Raw genomic sequence first — 13403 nt, forward strand, 5'->3', positions numbered from 1 at the left:
ATATTCTCATAAAACGACTCAATCTGTCATATTACTCCTTTTTATTACAAATGCCCAGTTGTCTAAAGAAATTGTAAAATTTTCATGTATTACTCCAAATACAGTCAGGACTGGGTGGATAACAAGGATGATTCATTCACTGCATTCCAGGGGAAAAGATCATGGTTTCGGAAAATTTTCAAACTCATTGAAAGTAGATTTTTTTTTTTTTTTTGAATTCTAGGGTTCATCTGTCTTCATGGTCCCCAGTGAGAAGACTTGGCAAGGAATATGCTTATTTTAGAAAGAAATCATGATAGACATGAACTCTGGTGTAGCAACATGTCAATATAAATGGTACACCCAGGAAAGAGAGCCTTAGGAAATCCAGAAGGTTCTTCAAGGTGATGAAACTGACTTTGGAGTCTAAAGAGCTTTGGAAGCAGAGTATAACTTCTGGAGGGAGCATGGCAGGCACCGGAAGGAGAGTAAACTGTTCTGAGGTCAGATGTGACGGTGGGGTTATAACACAAATGTTCCACTGATTTAAATATTTAAATAGCATAGCTATAGCTACCCATGGATTCCAACTTTATTCCTCTCTTGCTATGTAGTGTGGAATTGAAAAAGTAGATAACCAGCCCCCAAATCTCAGTATCTCAAGTCAGTTTAGACAAACTTGACAAATGAAGGTAGTTGCTTAGGTGGGGAAATCATCTGATCTGACCATCTCGATAACTCCAAATTCAATGGCTTTTGATGAAACGCTACACCATGACTTTGACTTGGTGTTTGAGTTCTTTCACCCTTCTGAATAGGGGCGTCTGCCTACAACACTCCTTTAAGAAACAGCTTATCAAAATGATCAAAATAAGGCATTGTGCATAGCCTCTACACAAAAGCTAAATAAGATACACTTTTCATAAGATGGTGTTTCATTTTTCTCTAGTGCTGCCTCTTAAAAATTTATAAATCGCCATGAAAGTGACAAGCCAAAGCGTATAAATGGTCCCCGTTGAAGTAAATCACTTTAGAGCAGTGCTCACCCATACCAAAGGTCCTTGCTCTTCACCGCCAGATCAACAACACACTATTAGGAAGATTGTTTTTGTTTTGAAGCCAACCTGTCAGGGAGCAGGATGCCAAGGAATTTCACAAAGTGGAAATATTCATGATGTGACTCCACACTCTTACAACATTTTTAACCTTCACAACTATGCAAAAATGGGGGATGTCAACTGAAGTCAAACTTTTATGGCATGAAAGTTTACCCCTTTATCATTCTATCTAAACTTGGAAGAACAATGATGTACTTCATTACCTTGTTTGCTCTTCCATTTTTATGAAGAAATCTGTGCTTTAAATAGATGCAAAACTTTTTTTTTTTTTTTTTTTTTTAACTCTAGTTGGTCTTTCCAACTGGAAATTGTAAACTGTGGATTGAAATCTTGTTCTCTATAGTGTTCTGCCTCAGGAAGCTCTTATATGACCACATTGGGAGTCGTTCCTGTCAGGGTACCCTCTAAATTACAGCAGTCAGTGTGAAATTGCCCCTCCTTCCCTAAGCTCCTCCCAGGGCTCTCTAACACCAAGGCCTCCTCTCTCTTTCTGGACAAGCTCATCTGCTCCCAGGGCCTTGAATAACATCTGTACCCTCAGACCTACCTTTCCTTCCCCTTGTGCGGTCCCACAGTGTTTCCTGTTATTCTGACCTCTTCCCCTTCAGGGCTCATCTCTATTTTGTGCTATCTATTGTGAAAACAAGATCGTCTTCCCAGAGATACCAGCAGGCCCCACTCAAATCTGCTGTCATTGTGGAAAGAATCCCCAAACCCTTGTTCCCCAAGGCACAGAGCCCAGAGTTGTTGTAGCTCCTTTTGCTGTTCGCACCCCATGCTGAATTAGTCACCAAATCCTGCCATGTTTTTTAACAATAGAGATAAAATCGGTTCCTTTTCCATTTTAATAGCTAAATCTCTGATTCAGGTTTTGTTTAAGGCACCTATAGTCTACTGTGACTGGTCTCTCTCTCCCTCTCTTCTAATCAATTCAAAACACAATGGTTAAAATCGTTTTCATCTCACTTGCTTTGACTAGATTTTTTTTTTTCAGTTCACAGGCTTAGAATCATAAAATAATGGAATTTTAAAGATAGAAAGGACCTTAAAAATCACCCAGTCCCCCATTCTTTTATGGATGAGGGAATAGATACTGAGAAAGGCTAAATTGTCCAAGATCATACAAATTGTCTGAGCTGGAATTAGACCCAAGCTGCCGATGTCCCAGTCAATTCCCTTTAAACCTACCACACTGCATCATTCTTTGTGTGAGCGCTGAAGCCCCCTCTATGCAGGCTGCCCCAGGACCCCGTGGACCGGGCTGTCTGTCTATCTCACAGTGCCTCACACACTTGCAAATTCCTTTTTCTCTAGTCAGGGAGAGTTGGCTTCCTCCCAGCCTCCTCCTTTACTCAATTTCCCCACTTTCATGGTCTCTTGTACTATTTCTATCCAACCACTAAAAACTTCCTTCCTCTGATTCAGAACTAACTTCCAATCTAATCTCCAAGAAATGGCACGCTAGTGGTGGCCTTCTCACCTCCGTACCCAGGTATCATGCCTATTTTCTTCCTCAGCCTTCTCTCTAGCTTCTTCGAATTCAAGTCAACAAGAAATTAGGAGCACCTACTAAGAGCTAAACGAAGTGAATAACCCCCTTGTTACTTAAAAGGCAGAAAAAAAACCCCAAGCCAATCCAGAGATTATATCAAACCCTCCACTAGTTTGGAAACCCAACCAAAGATCCGAACTCTCAGTCATAAAAATACAACCTAATTTTGTTCTGTTGTGATGCCTCTCTTTGAATCCAGTTTGGTGTATTCGCGAGTGTTGCTCTTAGGCTATGGGACAGTTTCTCGGAAGGTCTAGCAATGAAGTCCTCATTATTATTATTGTTGTTGTTAATGATTACTGGTGTTACTGGGAAAATCCTATCATCTTCATAAACTGCCAGTTTTCTCAAGAAGTTTTACCTGTTGTCCTCAGAACAAATATAATTCATTGTAATACACTACAAAGGGCTGCCCACAACTGCTTCACAAAATTGTGTCATTAGAAGTGTTATTTAAAATTAGTACTGCTTGGGGCTGGAAATAATTTTATTGTATAGAGATTTTCTGTGGTAATGGAATTTGACTTATTCATTGTATCTAAAATTCTGAATTTGCTTCATCACCAACTTGATGGTACATTGGCACTATTTATTTAGGGTGTGGGACAGGAGAGCCTTCCTTCTGAGACCAAATTATTGGCAATTCTTTAATTAATCTAGTAGAAGATGAAATGAGACCGCAGGATATTAATTCCTGCTGATACTCTAAAAACATGACACTCTTACATCATAACTAATGCTCAACTCCCTAGGGACCCAGCATCCTGAAAATGTTATCCTTAATGAGAGCTACAGGGTCCTAGATACTATGATGGAACCAAAGTATGGATCTGACGTATCGGCAGAGCTTTGGAACCAGGACTTTTTCAGTCTGTGGGTTACGGCCCCATTTCCAGAAAAATCTATCTGAGCCTAATGTAACCTAGCAAATCTTTCAAATGAAATAGTCTTGTGGGAGGCAAGTTGTCATTTTCTGACAAATTATTTAGGGCACAGCTCAGGTTTCATTCTTTCTTCTTTCCCCACTTAAACCCCCTGCTCATTCTCCATAAGCGTCATTTTCTAATTAAGGAAAATGAAATTTGTAATGTGTAGAAGAGAGACATGACCTCCCTTGTGAGCCAGCCTCGCTCCTCCCCGCACACCATTAAAAAATAGAATCCAGGGGTGGTTGTTTTTTTAATTGGTATCACTTTGTCTTTAGTGCAAAACACATGGCAATAATTTAGTGAACTTCAGTGTTTCTCTTGTGGCAAATTGATAGCATAATTTTATTATGAGTGGAACAATGACTTCTGGGAGCAGGAGAGATTCTCCCAGAACTACACATAACTCGGTTGACTAAATGTAATACTTGGAGAAAGTAATGAAAATAGAGCTAAGGCTCAGCAAGGCCTAGAAGATTTCAGTTCTTGCTCCTGTCAAAAGGCTACTCAATAACTCATACCTGAAGCTTATTTAATGTCAGAAGCCAGTACGCTGACAAAGTGCACTGGGGTGCTCACCTCAGAAAAGGCACACTGAGTCATGTGATCTCTGGTCCCTGGACCCGATGAGGTCACATAATCCTTCTATGGATTTTAATAAGTAACCTATTATGTTCCCTTTGGTGCTAATTATTTTACACTTGTTTCCTGTTTACTGACATTGCTTTAGTAGTTTCATTATGAAAAAATTACAAGAAAGGGTAATCCGTCGGACTTTTACTATTCCATTCCACTGGGAATTTCTACTTTTCGCTTTAACATTTTTCTTCTACACCAGCCCATTCCACCAAACACAGACATAGAAACACTGAATCCATGGGAACATCGCAGGATAACAGGAAGCCTGCATATGTAGCAAAGCAAAGAGCCACACTGAGTCACCCAGTTTCAAGACTATTAAGATTTAGTAACTCCAGCTAAGAAGGTATTTGGAATTTACCCTATTGAACTTGGCTGCAGGTAACACAGGAAATAAGCCAGCTGTGACCAAATTCTATTGTGCTACTTTCTACACACCTTTATAAAGAGGAAATTTGCTCATGGGCATTCAAAAATACCCGTGCATCCTTTCAACTGCACTGGCAAATAAAACAATAAGATTCAGATCCACAATTGGGAAAAAAAAAAAAAAAAAGGACCACTTGGCCCAATGAAATCCTTATGCATTTCGTTTCATACATTAGGTTGAATATTCTCATCCTCCAGACTACTGGAATCATAATCCCCTCTTTTGAAGAGGGTACGTTCTGAATTTTAGAAAACAGTGTGTGTAGAGACAAAGAAAGCTGCCCATGTGTTTCATCATTTTTAAGTGAAATGATATCCAAAATCTAGGTTTAAAATAGAAGACAGTTTAACCTTGAAATTACCTAAATGTCAATATCAGACAGGTGAAAGTATGCAGATATCTGTGACCATCTCTATGAAGAAGATCTATCAATCAATAACACAAAAGGAATTCTCTGGCACTTATTCTCATGATATACCTTTAGTCAAGAATGGCCAGGTCCTTCCTTAAGAATTGAGTTGAAACCATTAAGCCCAGAGCATTAAGGAGATTATTCACCTGTGGGCTTTGAGGTAGAGTTGAATCCAGGTCTTTGGGGACTAACCCACTATCCCACCGCTCCTTTAGTAATTACTGCTAAAGTTTTTGCTTATCTAAAGGCATTAAGGAAGTTTGGAACTCAAGAGGTCAACATTAAACAGCCTGCAGGGACTTATCTAAAAGATAAGCTGTATCTAGAGACAGATGGGAAATCTCTTCTCTCTCTATGTTTACCTTGCAAGGGAAAAAGAGAAAGAACCTTGCATGTGTTTCAACCCCAGCGTGGAATTAACGATTCTGCACAAGGGCGGGGAGTTAGCTGCAAATCTATACTGAGTGTTCAGTCAGCAATGATGATTCTGATTCATGCACAAAACACAAACAAGCAAAAACAGAAACATGGTTTTCTACTAGGATTACAATAAAACAATGAAGCAGGAAAAAATGATGAGAAAATTTTAAAAACCCAAGAAGTCTGTCTATATTTTTCTATCCTGTTTTCTAATAATTTGGCAGATAAAAAAATGATTTTCCTTGTTTCTAGGGAATAGAGGAAATAGTTGTATCATGAATTGGACAGAATTTCTGTGGTAAGCCCTGGGAGATGCCACCTAGCTGAGGCTCACTCTCTAATACTTGAAAAACCCAACACAATGAAAACAACTGCAGCAACAACAAAACAAGTCCTTAAGATCAGGAGGTTAATAGGACCTACATTTACTCATTAACAGAGCAGATTCTCAATTAAGTAATTTTTGGAAGACTGCTCTCCAATGAATGAATGCGTGAAATGAATGAGTGAAGTGAATGAGGATCTGGTCTAAAGACTATTCATAAAGTACTTATTTCTCTGAGAGCGAATCTTTGGAATACATTTTAAAAACACTCTATACCGGGGGAAATGGAAGAAATGAGGAAAAAAGATTTACTGGAAAAAGCAGCAATGGGGTAAAAAGGACTGAGAATTTAGAATCAAGCAGTAGCCACCCAGACTCTTATTTTTAAGGGTAAAAAATGTAGAGAAAGTAAACAATACAGCATTTGTATATTCTGATCTATCTTTTCACCTTCCTTTGAAGAGCTTCTAGTATAAGGGCTCTGTTTACATTTATAAGCACCTTTCGATTTTCTGCATTCTGGAAATAAGTTGGAGCGCAACCTGAAAAGTCCTTTTCGTTGAGTTTTGTTTAAGATACAGCATTGTCGATCTGTGGCTGGGGTTAGGAATACTTGCTGAATCTGTTGCTATAAGATAATTTTGTAATATTTTCAATAGCTCCTCTTCATTTTTTTTTTCTATTTTAAAATAAGTAAATAGCAAGCCAATATCATCCGACTTTAAAATCATGCAACCACTGAAATATCAACTTTTTTTTCTCTGTTACTTTGAGAAACCATGTAGATGATGCCAATTGAGATGGATAAAGGACTTATTTGAGTAAACCTTGTCTCTCTTCCAAATACTGGTATAATGAAGTGCAGAAGTAGGTAGCGCCTTGTGCCTCACACAGGACTGGTCTGTGGAGTTCATTGTCCTCATCACTGAAAGACAGGGGCTAATTCTAAAAAATCTTCAAATATCAAAAACAGTCTACATTTTTGGCCAAATTTTTTTCCCTATTTAGAGGCTTTTGAAAATTGGTAACTTTCAGCATGAGAAATTTTATCTTCAAAAAAGTTCTCATTTAAATATTTTCTTTAAGGGGCAAGGTTTGGAACTGTTTCAGAAACTTGTTGCATTCCTTTTTTGTTGTTTTGTGTTTTCTCTGTAGCACTGTACTTTCCTCTAAACGAGGAACTTTTTTTTCCCCCTTATTGGCATTCCAACCCAGCAAAGAAATATGCATCCTGAGATAATGCTGCTAGTTTGCTATGAAAACTATATTTCATTCTTTCTTTGCAGAGCTAAAGGGAAAAGCACAAAGGAGCTGGTATAATTGAATGTAAAGGATTGCAGCAAACCTCCCCTTTGAGTCCCCTCCTGGCATTCCCTTCCTTTATTTCCCCCTCTACTCCTTTTGTTTACCACTTTTAAAAGGCTCTTGCTGAGTCTGAGCTGCTTGCCCAAATTTGGACTGAATCTCAATTTCTGGAAATGGTACTGCCATCCCTCCAGGACAGAAGGTGTCTAGAAATGCTGGTCTGACATGGCAGGAGACTGGAGGCACGGCTGCGTAGGTCCAATAAATATCCTCTGTGCTTCAGATCAGCGTGGGAATTTCACGAATCTGCTGCCGGAAGTGAAATGGGAAAATAGGGCAGTCGTCCTTCTTGCTCAAAACTGTTGCGTCCTGTGTCGATGCCCTGGTCGCTCCCCCCACCACCCCAGTTAACATGTGCTGTTGACAGAGCAAAATAAAACCCAGTTAGGGTTTCAGGCCCATTCAGGGCTATCCCTCTGGTTAAACATTAATCATGTGTGTGTTTTCCTTTTCACGGTTTAAATCTCTCCTCCTACCTCCTTTGGGTTTTCCTCTCGGAAAGAATTGCAGGTCCCCAAGAAAAAGATACTATGACCCTGGAGACCGTGATTGGAACCCGGGTAGAGAGGGAGAGACTGGAGACCCTACCGCTGAGACAAACTTAGTTCTTTCACCCCGTCAACGACCGTCGGTAAGAAAACGCTCTGGTTTGAGCCAAAGACCTCACAGGGCTGGTTGGCACCGCACCCCCTTGGCATCTCGGCCTCCTTCTGCGGTCACTGATTTTTTTTTTTTTTCCCCTGGCAGAGGAGGCCATCGGAAAGAGAAGCCTTTCACCTCAAGTTCACCAAAGTGGAGTTCAAAAGCGGGCTTTTTCTGTATTCACTTCCTCAGCATCGGCAGTTCCAGCACATTAAATGCTGACAATGAATCTAGCACCTGGCAAATCTGACTTGAGATTCAAATGGATTTTTATTCAGAAACATAGATGTTACTGGGAAATAATCACCGAAGACGGCAGCTATGTGTTTAACAAATGGCCGCGGTGGAAATCGCTGAGCAGAGAGAGGATGTTTCGTCCGGAGGCCTTGTTTCCTTCAGGTTTATCTCAACTCCACCTTCCCGGTTTATCACTCCCTCCTTCAATCCTTTTTCTCTTGAGATAAAAGTGTCCAGCTGTCTCTGTACCTCATTTAGATTTCCTGCACCACTGGCCAATTACTCCATATGTTTACTACCAAATAATTTACTCCATTCCCAGCTTACGCGTGATGTCCTAATATCACGATGTATTTCCCTGTGTCTGCTCCCCTCGCTGTGGAATGACAACATAGACACCTCTGAAAGTGACTTTTCTTTGCTGTAAAGAAGTGTACCTCTTTTACCCCTTACCCAGCCTCCTACTAATTAGGCTTCAAACTGGGCTCGGGGCTTCACTGACTCAGGGCTTGAAACTGACCCCCTGGTCTTGAAACCCACCTCGAACACTAGGATTGCCCTTCATGTGTATGTGGCAAAGAAAAGCATCTGGGCACCCAAATCTATCTAGACTGGAGGATTCTGGAGGAGGAGGATTGCTTTCCTCAGGCTACCACTCTGTTCCTGTTCATATTTCCATCAGGGCTGGGAAGTTCTCCTAACAATAGTACCTTTTCTTTTCAGAGCACTTTTGACCTACATCATGTCTTCACACACAAATTCTTTGTCTCCACAGCCTTCCATTTCACACAGAAGAAAACCAAGTCACCTGGGTCGTTAGCAAGCCTTCCACAGGGGTAAGGGAAGAAAGCTAGAAAGAGAAACTGATTCCCAAGAGAACTCTCCCAGCACCATTCTTGAGTCCTAACTGAACAGGTTCCTATGTATGCTGGAAACATTCATCAGTGTGGCCACACTGAAATAGGTACAACAAAACAGGAACTTTCTCAGAGGTTCTACAAAGCAGAGGTCCAATTATTAAAAGCTGTTGGACCAAGAAAGAGTGTTGTTAAGACCCTTCATGGAAAGGTGGGGTAAACAGGGTGCAGATACTTAATATCTTCCATTTGAGAGGCTGTACCAGGACATTTAATCTATTACACAAAGGAACTCTCTGAACTACCTTCAACTGGAAAGTTCTTTGAAATTTAAGTTTTGTGCATTTTTATTTGGGGCCTTAGAGACAGCCTTCTATCGAGAAATAAGTCCTTTATGTCTAGTTTACCTGTACTCTGTTAGTAAGTCACCCTGTGGATTTTGCTTGTTGGTATAGAGAGAAGATATAATTACTGCAGTGACATGAGCTTTTACAAGCACAGTACTTCTTCCTTTTAAAATTAACCTGGAGGGGCGCCTGGGTGGCTCAGTTGGTTAAGCGTCTGACTCTTGACTGTGGCTCAGGTCATGATGTCAGGGTTGAGACTGAGCCCTGAGTCAGACTCCACTCTCAGCAGGGAAGCTGCTTGAGATTCTCTCTCTCTCCCTCTGCCCCCACCCCATGTGCACACATGCATTCTCTCTCTCTCTCTCTCAAAATAAATAAAATCTTTAGAAAATAAAATGAAATAAACCTGGAAATAGGAACTTCAAAATTAATATTGTAATTCAGATATAGCACCGAGGAAAGTTATATGAGAACATGGAAATGTCATGACTTTTGTCATTGTATTTTTAGCTTAACGGATTTTAATTGTCAAAGTTAAGACTGTCATATTTCAATGATTATTATTGTCAAAGATGTATGACTGCACCCCAACAAATTATTCAAACCAAGAACTTCCTCATTAAAGAAAAAAAAGACTTCCTCATTAAAAAATAATTAAAAAAAAATCTTTTGTCAGTGATGTTGTAAGCATGCCTCCTGAGGAAATACCAGAGAGTTAATACCCAAAACTTCCCTTCAAGACCTTCACAGCTATTTGAAGCCACTTACCTCCTAGGGTTCCCTAATCTTACCTCCCTGGCATCAAAGAACTACAAGAAAAAAAAAAAAAACCCCCCCCCACACACAAAAAGATCATCTAAGAAGCTACAAAATCTTTGCTTAATACAAAAGCGATGCACATATACGAGAAGATAGATGTTAGCTGAACCTACCGTGCTGATCATTTCACAGTATATGTAAGTGGAACCATCATGTTGTATGCCTTAAACTTATACAGTGACGTATTCCAATTATTTCTCAGTAAAATTGGGGGAAAAAGGAAAAAAGAAAATGTTTTAAAAGGGCTTAGCATAGGTTGGTATATAGTGAATAGTAAATAAGTGATAACAAAATAAATTAGATGTAATATGCTGGTGAGCTCCATGAGGGCAAGAATTATGTCTCCTCCATCTATAAAATCACCAACTTCTAGCCCATATACATTCTCAATAAACAGATGTTACTTATAGAATGTGGAAAAAAAGAAGCTATGCACAGAAAGTTTTCTGCTCTAAAATTTTCTCTCCCCTTGAAAATGTCTTCTTCACCTTGAAAGAAATCTCTATTCTGGTTTGTAAGCCATTTAAAGACTTCTTTATTGATACCATTGTATGGAATCCTATTTCTCATTTTTACGATTTATTTTGAACTATTTTAATAATAGATGGCATCTACTGCATGTGCCAGCACTACGCCAAGCGCTCAGCATGTAGCATTTTGTGAATTCTCACGACACCACTGCCCCCATTTTACAGATGAGGAAACTAAAGCATAAAGGGGTTAAGTAATCTGCTGCAGGTCAAACACCTGATCGATGATGGAACAGGATTTTAACCCCACAGAGTCTGGTTCCAGAGCCTGAGCGCTTACCTACCATGCCATTTTACCATTCGAGCTTGACTCAATATCCAGTCAGATTACACCACATTTGCTTCTCCTTTGTGAGGAGGTTATTCAGCTTGAGGATATGCATTTCTTTGCGGTTTTTCTCTCCTAATGCATGTACACTGGTTGTTCTAACCAGCAGAGGAAACCAGTCTTGCCACTTGTGAATAGCTTTAGCAGTGAAGCATATACATTGAAGAGCTGGTTATCTTGGTTTAAAAAAAAAAAAAAGGTCTTAATTCGATGACTGATTATTTAGATGCTTCTGAGGGCTAACTATAAGAAAAAATGACTCGGTGTCATAAACTCCACTCTTTTCCTGCAATCACATTTGATTTGGTTGTATCATCACTGTTTGCATAGTCCCTAGTGTAAATACACTGGAAAAGCCCATTACGATTATTTCTAACATTGGCTGCTAAGATAAAACAATCTTTAATTCCCTTAATTATCTCCTAAACTTCCTTTTTGCTTATTTGTTCTAAAATTGCCAACTGATCTTAACAGGTCTGTTTTTATTGCTTCTTGCTCTTGTCAGGTGCGTGGAGCCATGCTCTATTGCTTATTACTCTAGATGTAGATGTTATGTTACAGCGCTTCTTAACTACCCTGACCTTGCTTGGCCCTTGTACTTCAAGAGGTACATGAGAAGCAGAACTAGAACAGCAAGTCATCCATGATTTTGTGATTTGTGTGCTTTCTGGACTATTCTAACTCTTTGGGTACAAGCCTCACAGCACACAAGCCTAAAGTCCTGGCCTTAATCAGAGAAGTGGGTATTATTTCCAAGGAGAGCTGACTGAATGAGGTTTGGGAACTGCTCTCTGATCTCCATGCTTCTTTGCTGAGAGCTCTCAGGGCCTGGAGAAATAGCTCATAGTCCACTGTTACCACGTCTCTTAGGCATCACTTAGCACTTAAGGACAGTGATTATGAAGGCCTTTGAAATGAAGCTGGTTAGCTTTCTCTGTTTCGAAGCTGACTTCACCAAGGCATTGGACAGTTTCGAAATGTACTAAAGTTGCCGGTGTTCTCTTTTAAAGGTCTTTGTGAAATCCCCAGAAATCCGATCCCTATATGAAATTCTTGGTAGTCTTTTCGAGCTATTTGCCGTACTATCTTCATGAGTCACACCTTATTATCAAAGTTACAGTATCCGTTAACTAAGAATTGGACCTCGGGGCAGGATTCTAGGGTTTTTCAGAAGGAAGTGTGAAAATTAGGAAGATGGAATTATTTTGTAGAGACAGAAGTGTCAATGTTTATGCCATATTACAGAAAGTCTACTGAGTGATAGACTGTCACATCCTAACCCTGGGCGTTCTGCAGCAAATACGGCTCAGATAATAGAGAAACGAGACACCTAAACTATCACACCGACAGAACTCCTCGTACGTGCCTTCGGGCTCAATGGAATTCAGAAAATAAGGGTGCTCTTTCCAGGTTCCCACCAGGTGTCTGATTGTGAGAAACGCTCCTCTTTAGATACAGGACTCCTCTTTAGATACAGAGCTTCTTCACTCTTGAAGTATAAGGACTACATCAAAAAGTACAGGTAAGGGATGATAGGGAACAGTATGTTCAAAAAGAGCAAGATCAAATGTCAATGCCAAATCTCCGTGCAGAAAGACTTCATTTCTCTCAAACACTCCCATCACCACCTTCCTCAACTTGCCCCCTGTGTACAAAAATTACAATTCTAAAGCAATATGAACTGCATTAAGGACCACTGACTATGGAGCGGCTCCGTTTGGTCATCCGCGCGTTATCAAATAACGTGCAGGGCGAATAAGTTTCCCGCAGTTAACACAGAACATATTTATTTTTCCGATTTTAGACCACCGATAGCTTGTGCGGGGAACATAAAACAGAATATAGATGTGGACGTATATTCTATGTATTTACACTATGAGGCTCGTATCAACATATAATCACATACACATCCCTGTGAGGAGCTTATAGCCTTTATCCCAAGTTTTTGGTCTAAAGGGTATCTTTAAATGTACATAGTTCCAATCTTTAGAAGAAAATTAAAGTGAATTCAAGTCTGTATTGTCTATCCTTTCTTTCTGCCTTTCTTTTCAGGTTAGCAGTTTATTTCTGCATTAATCACCCTGACAGAAGCAAGGCAACTCAATTTTCTGCTTCTGTAGGTAGGCACATCACTTTCTGTACAGCACTAGGCATGAAAAGGGCTGCAGCTAAGCTTTGGTTACCGGTGTAATTGAAATGCTATCCACACTATAGGGTGCATTAAAGTCAGATAACGGCAGTTCCTGTGGCCAATTTAAGTAGCTTGACTTCCCTGGGAAAAAAAAAAATTGCCTGACAGATAAGGCAGACAAACTGGCTAATTCTCCAAGCATGTCTCTCATTGTGATCCTAGAAAAATGAGAAAAAAATGAATCACAGAACCACAAAATCAATTGACCCTCGGGTAGCTCATCAGGCAGCGAGCCTGATAAACCTAAAAGCTTTGTTAATGTCTGCCTGCCTGTATCCCACAGATA

At 40.0% G+C, this 13403-nt stretch overlaps 1 protein-coding gene across 8 annotated transcripts in view; it reads right to left on the reverse strand.

Annotated features, from left to right (window-relative positions):
• MEIS2 (Meis homeobox 2) overlaps positions 1-13403 on the reverse strand; it is a 203660-nt gene that overhangs the window by 45497 nt on the left and 144760 nt on the right. The window lies entirely within an intron of this gene.

This window comes from Phoca vitulina, unplaced genomic scaffold, assembly GCF_004348235.1.
Source record: "Phoca vitulina isolate PV1807 unplaced genomic scaffold, GSC_HSeal_1.0 scaffold20, whole genome shotgun sequence".
Lineage (NCBI taxonomy): Eukaryota > Metazoa > Chordata > Mammalia > Carnivora > Phocidae > Phoca > Phoca vitulina.